Consider the following 10,141-nt stretch of genomic DNA (forward strand, 5'->3'; position numbering starts at 1 on the left):
TATAAATAATGCTGCTGTGAACATTGGGGTGCATGTGTCTTCTGATATCAGATGTGTTCCAAAATTTTGAAGTAGACTAAAAATTACCATCATGTCTGTTTTAAGATATTCTGTTCAGGCATAACTATCCATAGAGAAAATATAAAATGAATAAGATACATTGTCTCAGTTATCAGTTACTACATAACAAACCACCACAAATCAAGTGACTTAAAGCAACAATTGTTTTATTTGCTTGGAATTATGTGGGTCAGTAATTTGGCCTAGCTCAGCCGGCAGGTTCCCTCCCCCTCGTTTTATTGAGATATAATTAGCATACAACATTTTTGCCTGCAAAACTCCTGAACTTCAGATAAAAGCAGTAGAATTCTGTAGCGTCAACAATAACAAGAAAACAGAACATAAGGCCCTCCCATCACACCACACACAGAAATTCCCTGTATGTGAATCATAGACCTAAATGTAAGAATTTTGAAAAGTAAAAAAATTTAAAATAAATACATACAATAAAAAGGCAAACCACATACTGGGGAAAATATTTGCAAAGCACATATTTCATAAAGGAGTTATGTCAGAATAAAGAGCCCTAAAAATTCAATAATAAGAAAACAAATAAAAAATGAGGAAAGATTTGAATAGACAGTAAGGTCTGAAAAAAAAAGAAAAGAAAAGGAGAAGAGATCAGATTTGTGGTTACCAGAGATGAGCAGTGAGGTAGGGGGTATTGGATGAAGGCAGTCAAAAGGTACTTCCATTTATAACATAGATAAGTACCAGGGATGCGTGTACAATGTAATAAATAATAATTAACACACTATATGCTTTATGTGCAAGTTAAGAGAGTAAATCTGAAGAGTCCTAATGACAAGAAAAACTTTGTTTCTGTTTCTTTAATTTTGTATCTGTGTGAGATGAGATGATGGATGTTCACTAAACTGATTGTGATGATCATTTCCTGATGCCTGTAAGCCAAACCATTATGCTGTGCAACCCGAAGCTTACACAGTGCTCTATGTCTATTGTATTGCAATAAGACTGGAAGAAAAAAAACTATAAAATTTCAAGAATAAAACATAAGAGACATCACCATGCTCTTTGGTTGAGCAAAAAATTCTGAGACAAATACCAAAAGCACAATCCATTTTTTCAAAAACTTGATAAATTGGACTTCATCAAAATTTTTAAAAGACACTATTCAGAAAGGCGAGCCTCAGACTAAGAGAAAATATTTGTGAATTATATATCTGGTAAAGGACTAGTTTGTGAAATATATAAAAATACAACTCGATAATAAGATGAAAAACAATTAAATATGGGCAAAAGATTTGAATAGACATTTCATCAAAAACATATACCCAGCACATGAAAAGAATGTTTAGGGGAAAAAAGAATGCTCAGCATCATTAATCTTCAGGGAAATGAAAATTAAAGCAGCAATGAGATACCATTACATACCCTCTTGAATGGAATAATGGATGGACAGTAGCAAGTGTTGGCAAGGTTGTGGAGAACTTGGAACCCTTGAACACTGCTGGTGGGGATGTAAGAAGGTGCAGCCACTTTGGGAGAGAGTTTGGCATTTGCACAGAATGTTAAACCTGTACCACACGACTTGAAAATTCCTCCCTGTCTATTCAGGAAAACACTAGCGTGTGTCCATGTAGACATCACATGCTCACTACTTGTAGAAGCTGTTTTTATTCATATGGTGTAATCTCACAAATATTGTGGCTAACCTGGTTTTAGCCAATGTGGGAAAATTAAAACACAGATTTCTAGTTTTTAAAGTATCATTTAATTTAATTAACTGTTGCTACATTGAAAAAATATCGAATAGGAACTACATGTGTTGTACATCTTCATAAGTTTGTCAGTCAAACAGAAGGAATTACTGTCCTCTGCACTTCATACGGTATTTTTTTTCATGTATCTATATTGATGAAATGACCAAATAGAGAAAGCCAGACTAGGAAGTGCAGCAGGGAAAAAGGGCTGGGGAACACAGCTGCCAGCAGGTGCGAGGGCTGAGGTGGAGAACACACATGGAAGGTGGGGTCTTTCATGGGAGGGACGATGCCTTCAGTTGAAAGGAAGGACAGCAAGGGTCCTGTTGCACAGAGGTCTGTGGTTGGTGGTAGGAAAGGTGAGGGAGGAGTCGCCTGGTGGTTTCTGGTGTCTTCTAAGTGGTTTTCTTTCTAATGCTTTATTTTCTAATGCTGTTTTGATTTCAAGGATGTATGAAAGGAGGTCATTAGATGGAAACGTGAGTTGGAGAGCGTTTCGAGAGAAGGAAGATGACATGAAAAGTCATCTGTGATAGTGGGAAGGGGCGCTTGAGAGAGAAACTAAGCAGCAGGTGTTTTGCTGTAGTGTTGGGGCCCCTTCAAAGGTTGTGTTTGTGAAGGTTCCCCCAGAATCGCACGCTGGGCGCCGTCCCTATGCAGAGCGGCTGCAGACGCCGTCAGGGACAGACTCAGTCACCATGAAGAGCAGGAGGGTGGGCTGACTCAGGAAAGGAAGGGGGATGCTATTCAGAGAGTTCCCGGACTATTTTGGAGAGGTGAGGGAGGCATCTAGAGACTGGACAGGTTGTGATTGAGCAAGAGAGAACAGGTCACTATTTAGCTGTGGAAATCCTGTCGTATTCCCCAGGCTGAAGTGGACTAGGGGTCGGGGTGGGGCCAGTCACCTTTGACGGTTAAGACTGTGACATTCTATAGCTGTTTGCACTGTTCCCATTTCATCAGAAGGTGATGAGTGATGAGGCCAGGACTGGAATAAGGGGGGGTCTGCCTTCCAGTATTTGGTTTGGTTGAGTTTGATTTGACGGTGATGTATTGCCTAAGATCGTTATTTTGAATCGTTTGTTATTTTTAGCTTTTGCTTTTCCTTTTGGAACATAAATACTGAATGTTTACCATGTTATCAAAGAAGATCCAATCTATGGCGCTGTTATCTGACTCTCCAACCTAAATTAAATGTAATTTGAGAAATTCTGTGTCTCTTATAGGAGATTACAGAATGGCCTTATTCAGCTTCACCAACTTAGAAAAGACCTTAGAAAGAAAAAGCACATTTTTTACTTACTAATTTTCCCAAATCTGAATTCTAAAAGACTTTCTTAACTTAGACAATTCTCCATCCTGGTTCTAAACAATAAAATTTTGCCATTCTCTATATTACGGACAACCTATTAAAGTGCTATCCTCGAAAAAGTTGACAAATTCCAGGAGAATGAGGGCCTCATTTTATCAGTGCTTAAATATTTAGTTCAATAGCCAAAAACCTCTAAGGATTGCTTCAGGAAGATATTAAATCTTGAAACCCAGAGTTTGCTTTGAACATTATTTATCCACTGAGAAGCCGTTTTCAATAAACTCTAAGGATACTTAAATCAACAAGTACTTACCAACTGTTGTAATTGGGCGCCGGGTCCTGATCATGTCACCGGCATTGCTAACAGACCACGTGCTGCTACTCACTGTCTTTCCCCGAAATTTACTCTACAGGAAAAAAAAAAAAAAAAAAAAAGTACAGGATCCCTTGTAAGACCTTTTAAAATTTAAAATTCCCTCAGGAAGTAGCTGTGAGCAGAGGTGTTCACTGAAGCTGGTTGTAAGTTTGCTTGTCATTTGTCCGTGGAGTTTATTTTCACTCTGTTAGTTTTTCAGGCTAATGGAAAAATGACCAGTGACTGTGCATGTGGTCCCAGGGAAAATCTCTGGAAGAACTAGAAGGCAACCTCTAATGTCATAGCTCAGCAGCATAACCGTCACCAGCAGCATAACCGTCACCAGCTGCTGAAAAACACCAGTAGGGCTTCGAATCCTGAAGAGTCAGTTCTTGAATCCCAGAATGTTCTTGAAATCCAAAATGGATGAACAACTTAATTTTACACCTTCATTTTTGAGTTTAAATTTCACTATAAGCCAGTCACTTTGAAGTTTTTGGAAAATCACTTGCCTAGTTAAAGAATTATTTCGAAGGAAAAAAATTAAGGTCGGTTAGGGTCAGTCCTTTATAGCATGTTTATAGGCTTCATACTAAAATACCTTTAACTACATCCTCTTCAGGGTCGCCAATAATCTCAGTCCCTTTAAGTTGCTAGAAAATCCTTATAAACATTTATATATTCCAGAAAAGATCTGGTGTTATTTCTAGCCAAATAGATTTCTATCCAAATATCCAATCAAGTAAATTATTTGCATATTTGATTTAATGTTTTTTTAAATAAAAAAAACAAGTAAAACTGTATGTGTATACAAGCCAGTCTTCACCAAACTCTTTTAATTACTAAACCAATAGAAGTAATGTCAAAATGACGGAAAGCTTAGTTAAGCAAGTATGTCTTTGTTTACTTTTAGATACTATGGTGTGTTCTTGTGATAAACAATACTAGAAAAAAAGGGACTTCAGGTCTAAAAATGTTAGTTCATCAAAACTAACTTGTTGCCTAATGTTAGGTTCAAGACTAACGTAAAATAAGGTAAGGGTCATTTCAGGAAAAGCAAATAAGCAAACAAACTATAATCTGGAATTTGGCTAAAGAAGTCTTAGGTAAATTTAATTTTTTTTTTTGCCAACTTATCCAACAGTATTATGGCCATAACTATGGCTCTAATTAGAGAATAGCTGATATATTATACTGTAAATGGGAAATTTAGCCAGATGGACAGATTCTCTGGTTGCACCTAACCTTTCACAGACAACAAAGAAACATATTTGGACTTCAGGAGCTGCTTTGGGGTTTCAAGACCTGAGTTCTTTTTGTGTTGCTTTATAAATATTGTCTTACGTTGCTTTTCAAGCACTCATGTAACATGATAGGCTCACAAGTATTGAAGCTGGCTCTTTGGAGGCAATGCCTGGCAATTTTTAATTCCTAAGTCTTAAAACTGTCAAAAGCTTCGAAGATTAATTGTATACCAGTTCTCTGAAAATGCCAGTGACATTCAATGCTAAGAATAGGCCATCAGAGAGCAAACGTAGTGTTTGTGTTACGTGTTTCCCTAAGAAAGTTAAGAATGTGTACTTTCCTAGACAAAACTTCATCTGGATCACTCTAATGTTGTAACCTAGGCACTGATGTAAAGTTGGAAATAACTGATTTATGGCAAACCCTCTCTTCAAAAAACCCAAATGATATTGTTACCATCCCTGTAATATTAGTAATTTCAATGAACTACATCAGTTGCATTCTAACTTGATACCTTCCTGCAAAAATACCATTTGCATAGAAACTATATGGAGGGAAAAAAATTAAGCACTTTTAGAGTATCACACTTAATATGTGAAACATTAAATTGATTCATTTCTAAAAATTTTAGCAGAAACAAATATTTTTGGGCAATGTCAGCTCAAAATCTGATGTGTCTCCCTTTTTCTTCCTTTGAAGTTAAAGAACATTTTGTGTATTTTGTATATTTGTTTCTTGGTTTTACTTTTGCCACAAATGGGGCTAGATTTACTGTAGCTGAAAATGAGACTCGTTGCTTTATGTGTGTGTGTATGTGTACATATACACAGACAAAAAGCAAGGAATCAAATGGGCAAGAAAGAAATAAAATAAATATATATAAATAAACCTTTAGGTTAATGATATTTGGTTTTAGTTTTTACTTTGACAAAACAGTTTAATCTACTGAGGCTTTGGTCTGAAGTAGATTTAATTATTATATTGATTTCAAAAGATTGATGCAAGATGTAAAAAGCAAATCTCATTCTCTCGCTTTGTGGTTATTAGTTAAGAGGATAGTGATGGTGAGTGGTCAACAGGTGTCACTGTGAAGGTTGAATGGTGCCCTGCAGAGGTTAGCAAACTTCTCTGCATAAGGACGCATAGTAAATATGTTAGTTTTGCAGACCATATGGTGCCTGTCACAACTGCTCAGCTCTGCCACCATCACCTCAAGACAGCCAGTGACATCATATAGCCAACGAGCACATCTGTGTTCCAATACATTATGCTCATGGACATCGAGATTTGAATTTCAAACAATTTTCCTGAAGGACGAAATATTATTCTTTTGATTTTTATACAGTTTAAAAATGTAAAAACTATTCTTAGGTAACAACAACGACAACAACTTGCTGCAGGCCTGAGGAGTGCAAAGAACGTTGAGTCAACCAAACCGCAGCTCTGAGCTGGGGCTCTCCGAGCTCTCCACTCTGCCACCGAGTGAGACCGCCTCCTTGGGCCTCAGCTTCTTCATCTACAAAAAGCTGAGAAGTCTCCTTCAGTTTTAACTTCTAGGGAGTTCAGTGAGATCATCACCCCATAGTTGATAATTAATTAGTGTTACTGACAAGATATGTCATGGCGTTTATAGTTTGCAAACTGCCTTTGTGTTTTATCTCAGTTCACCCTCAGAATTTTCTGTGAGATGGTGTAATTTTGCCAACTTTTTAGAAAAGGAAATTGAGTGTTTAAGAAATAATCTTAAGGTCACACACAGCTAGTGATAACAAACTCTCACCTTGAACCCAGATCATCAGACTGTGAAGTCTCAGGCCAATTCTAATATTTTGAGAAAATTGTCCTTAAAAACAACGCTTTAAAATATTTAACACTCATGTCATACACATACACACACACACACAGACACACACACATCTCCAAGGTATGACATATATATATATATATGTTGTGTGCATATATATATATATATATATATGCACACAACTCACTACATCACTGGTTTATTATAAAAGGATAAAATTCAAGTCCAGCAGGTGGAGGAGCTGCACAGGGCAAGGTACAGGGAGGGGTGAGGGGCTCACATGCCCTCCCCAGGCAGGCCACTCTCCCCGAATCCTCATGTTCTCAATATTTTGATCACCTTGGGAAACTAAGTGAAACGCTTTCAGTTGAAATTCTGAAATATCTTTCTCAAGATACAGTCTATAATTCTGAGAAGGAGCTAATGATGTCAAAAGAGAGAGAGAGAAAATTACCTGGAACAGGTCGTAAAACGTCTGTGTCTCGTCCACATGTCTTGTGAAACTGAGGCACTGGTAGACACTTACATTTCAAGGTAATAAGCATTACATTTTTTCTTATACCCTCATAAATCCAATGCTCATTTCAATTTGCCTATCAACATGATGGGCTATATTCTTCGTGTAAAGATGGTATCATCACTAAACAGAAATACCAGATCTCTAAGAATTTTGTACTGGGTTGACTAAAGAAAATCTGCATTTTAGGCCTTTTCTTCATTCTTGACCAATTCCTTGACCTTTAAAAAGTTACAAATATGCTATAGGCCTTGGTTTAGCTATCAGATTCTATGAATAAAAGAAATTTGTAGTATTTATAATTATTTGGGGTGAAAACATAGAACATATTGAAGGAAAATAAGCCAATAATACCTTAATTTTCTGATCTTAAGTGTGGATAATATAATTTATCTCATTACAACTACATCCCAAGAAAATCCTTTAATTGTTAACCATTTATTTATTAAAGGACATCCCTTCCCCCAGCTCATTCTTCTGAAACGTAACTTTCGCCCGTTGACGCAACTCTCCTTTTCCTCTCTCAGACCAAAGTTGTGGGTTTACCCGCGTCCTCGAAATTCCCAGTGCTTCAGCTTGTGCTCCACCGTTGTCAGGATCTCCTCTCAGCATGTTGCATCAGTAGCACTTTGTCAAAGCTCTCCAGGACTTCTTGAGGGCTGTGACCCCCTATTTACAGGTTTCCTTTCCTACGATCCTTCTTGGTGATTTTTGCATCCCTGTGAATGAATCGTGCAAACCTGGACGTCACGCTTTCTTGTCCTCCTCTGCGTGAGTTCCTGTCACTTCTGTGACCCTTACAGGTCACACAGTATACCATCTCATCTTCTTCGGTGTCTCCAACTACAATGGTGTGTTCTGAAATTATACCCTTTAAAATAACTTCCTCTCCTAATCCTTGGACCCCCTTTCTCCCTCTCAAGATGTTCTTGAACCTCCCTTGACCATAAGCTCTTCAGTGCTTTCCTGTTCTCTCAAGAGGTCAACTTCTAGTCATTACCTCATTCTTCATTCAGTCGAGAAACCATAGCCCATTATTTCAGATAGACACATAAATAACTCTTGAATGAGCCATAATCTTTTGACATGTTGAAATAAACATTCCATCATATTAGTTACCAGAATGAAATATCTTTTTTCTTCATATGGCGAACCCCACATACCTTTGAAGTTTAATCAACTCATGAGAAGTATTATTTCACTGTAAGTACAGGATCTTTTAAAAGCTTAGTTCTACCTAAACTTTGACTCGTGAGTCTAAGATGCCATAAGAAAAATCTAAAGTAAACTATGTTGCCCTTTTAATTGTCTTTCTGCTTAACATGTTTGAGTTTTTTAGGGGTAATATCATGTATTTGGCTGTAAATATAGTCTAGCATTCCCTATTCATTTATATGAAGAAAGAGTTGATGAGAATAAACATAAAACTGAAATCAGAAATTTTGTTAAGGCATAAGAAACTCACCCCCATGGTTTGGTAAATTAATCTGTTATATTAAAATTAAAACAACCCTAAGTGGACTCCATCTTAAAAGCAAAAGTATCAGTTTTTAATCAATATTTATTGGATATGTCCTTATGTGAATTATGGCAGTCAGTTCTTAATCTGGCATATTTGTAGGCTGTATCTTATGTTATTCAGATAAATTTATGGCATCATTGATTTTCATCTGCCAGTGGGAGAAAATGTGTACAAGTATAATGTATTTCAGAGAGGACAGATCACACTAGAAACTAAAATAAAGGACTGACATTTCCCCTTTTGATTGGGGTGCTGTAAGTTAGATTATTCGTATGGAGTATTAGGTCATATGAGCAAACCTAATTTAAAGATTACAGAAAGCTAATAAGGCTCTATTTTTGGTAGGTCCACAAAAACACTGAAACAGATTCTGTTAAAAGGATTTGATAAATTAATTGAAACCGATTTGAGGAGTACAGAAACCTCAAGATGGCTGAATTTGACAAACAGCTTAAAGCAAAATATAATCTAACCTATAAAGCCTTAGCAACAGCAGTTTTCAGCATGGTTTTGATCAGAATACCACTTTTTCTTCTTCAATTAAATCATCAAAATCAAGAAGTGGCTCCCTGTAAGCCAGGCATTGCCTTAATGTGATCTGCACTTGCCCTTTGGATTTTACATACGTTACAGCATCCAGAGGGGATGATGTAGTTTATTTTTGCTCTGCGGAAATAGTATGAAATCGCCTCTCTAGAGTCATGACGAACCATCCACCATCATGGGGCATGTACACAGCGGAAGTAGTACCGCCTGTGGGCAAGCTGCACGGTGACTCGGTGGGCGTCGGCCACGCTGGTCAGCCGCTCTGTGTCTCGTATGTAAAATTGTATCCAGGTTATAATGAATTGTTGTGCATATTTAATGAGCTAATACACTGTAAAGTGCTGAGTTCGTGTCTGGCATGTAGAAAGTGCTCTACATATTAGCTAAGGGAAAGGACATAGGCACAAATAAAAGTAGATCAGATCACACACGTGAGGTTTTAGCTTCATTGTTATGAACAGTTGTTCTTCAGTAAAACCGTCGAAGGTTCAAATGTTGGTTCTGCCACTTACGGGCTTTGTGACATGACTTTTAATCTTGCTAAGCCTCATTCTCCTCACGGATCTTAAAACCTAATAATTTCCCAATAAATGATTGTAATAGTAGCAGTGTTATCATTATCACCAAAGTAACAGAAAGAAGTGATCATTCTGACCAACTGCTTTTAATACAACAGTCACTGAATAGTTCTAAGGTTTAAACTGGTTAAGTCTTCCTTAGATCTTATTTAAGTCACTTACCCACAGAACTTACTAAACTGTCCCTGCAAACAAGAGTCTGCAAATTGGTCTTGCTGGAAAAGTAAGAGGATGTGATTGCTAAGTGATCTACTCAGAAATCAGCTCCTATAATAACTAGATTTGGGTCATCACCAAGCACTGACAAGGAGGAAGGTCAGAAGTCTCCCTGGCAGAAGGAAAACTGTAAAAGTGTAACAGAGCGTAGACGTTAGGATGGTTCTAACAGGCGCTTTCATTATCTCCACTCTGAACGTGAAGTATAAAAAATACTGCAAGAGTTTATTCACAGCTCCACAATAACGACTCAATAAAATTA

Source organism: Camelus dromedarius, chromosome 22 (assembly GCF_036321535.1).
Source record: "Camelus dromedarius isolate mCamDro1 chromosome 22, mCamDro1.pat, whole genome shotgun sequence".
Lineage (NCBI taxonomy): Eukaryota > Metazoa > Chordata > Mammalia > Artiodactyla > Camelidae > Camelus > Camelus dromedarius.